This window comes from Stegastes partitus, unplaced genomic scaffold (genome assembly GCF_000690725.1).
Source record: "Stegastes partitus isolate 25-593 unplaced genomic scaffold, Stegastes_partitus-1.0.2 Scaffold1844, whole genome shotgun sequence".
Lineage (NCBI taxonomy): Eukaryota > Metazoa > Chordata > Actinopteri > Pomacentridae > Stegastes > Stegastes partitus.
The window spans coordinates 104,282-106,280 of record NW_007579575.1 but is presented as its reverse complement, the minus strand read 5'-3'; positions in this window follow the sequence as shown (position 1 = coordinate 106,280).

Here is a 1,999-nt window from a genome sequence, read left to right as displayed (position 1 = left end):
TTGTCACAAGCAGTGCTTTATATCTTACACATGTATTACACCCATTTGTCAAGTTTAACTTCAGACTTGTATATAATGATTACATCTTCTCCATCCACCATTCCTGTGAAATATTTCATTTCCATGTCCAGTATTGCTTTACTGCTTTAGTACTTTAGTAGCCTTAATGCTATCACTTCTTACTGTTGTATTTTGTGCTCATTTTAGTTTTATTGCTTTTATTTTGTAATGTATCTTGCCATTACAGTTGGCACATTTACTGTCATGCTATGTAGTTTTGTTCTGAGTAATACCTGGGACAAGATGTCTGTGAAGATTCTCAGTCATCCAGGTCATGGTTATTTTTGTAGTTTAATTGTAGCAACTGGATTTGCTTGGTTTCTTGAAGCTGTTTCACCTCTCATCCGAGAGACTTCATCAGTTCTGACTGACTAGTTGGGAGTTCCAGATACTGATATCCGAAAGGAGCCATTAACACTTGAGTTTCGGTTTCAATTGGGGGTTTGTTGCTCTTCCCCTGTGAGTCGTCAGTGCTCCCCCTGCCACAATGGGGTTTGCTAGGGTCTTTTGTAGCTCGGTGTGAATGTGGTTTCATCTTCCTGGGGAGAGTTCTTAAGACTTAACTATAAACAGGTGAGAGGTGATGCCTCAGAACTCCACCTCTGTGATGGTCTTTCCAGTTTGACATAGATGGCTTCTTTCACTCCTCTCTCAAACCATCTGTCCTCTCTGGTCTGTAGTCTGTACATTATTGTCTTCAAAAGAGTGTCCTTTGTCCTTAAGATGCAGGTGGATTGCTGAGACCAGTCCTGAGGAGCTGGCTCGTCCGGGTCTTGGCATTCCTCGCTGCACTGGACTGCGTACACCTCTCACCTGTTTAGAATTCATTCCTAAGAACTCTGCCTCTGGTGTCTCAACTTTATTGCACCCCACAAAGCAGGTCATAACATTTTTTTATTATTATTTTAATTATTCTGGGGTGTAAGTATTAATGAATGTTTGAATGATATTGTAAATGTTTATTTGAACAAAATGAAAGTGTCTTGAAATCAATAGTCATGGGTTCCTGATTTGTCTTTAACAAATAATGCCGGTATTTAACAATCTTAAGGAAAATTCTAAAAAAGGTGTTTCTCTGCAAAACAGAAAAAAAACATGTCTGTAAATTTATTATTTTTGGACTTTATTTAATTATTTTATGTTCATTTTAGGGTTATTGCCACTCATTTTTTATGCACAATTAATACCAACAGGTGTAGTTCATTTGATCTTGTGTTGCTGTCTTGTGGAGGACTTCCAAGTCAAAAACCCTTTAGGCTGATACAATGAACCTCCACACACATCCAACATTATTATTCTTTTGGAGTCATAATTCTTTCCATCTGATGAATATAAGACCAATATTAAATCTCTTTTTAGCTCAGCTCTTGGTCTCCAAAAGCTATCGAGGAGACAGTCTGGTTTAGTCTTCAGGTGCTCATCAGCTGCTGTCTGTCTGTTTGATGCTGAGCAGTTGATGTACAGTGTATTTTTTTGGAGCTTCCTTTCTGCTAAGGTCAGAAATGACGCTATGAGAGCAGTGAACGTGAATCATAACAACAAAGTTGGACCTCTAAACAACAGACTTAGACTTAGACTGACTTTATTAATCTCAGAGGGAAATTCAAGTGTTACAGCAACGAGCTGAAACTCACTTTAAAGCTGACGTTCATTTGTCTTATTCAGATGGTCAGATTATTTTCACCTTGTCATTAACACATTATAATAAATACATCAATTACTGGTGCTTTAGAGATTAAAAAATATGTGAAGCTAGTGTTGCCATAGTTAAGGTTGATCTTTAAGGCTTGATTTATTTCAGTTTATGTGGTGCTTCAATGCTGCAAATACTGTACGCAGTAAACACAGCAGACACAGAGGCCAGGGACTCACAGGTCCGTTAACATTTTGATGATATCTTTTGTGTAAAAACTCAGTTATTGCAACATATATATATATA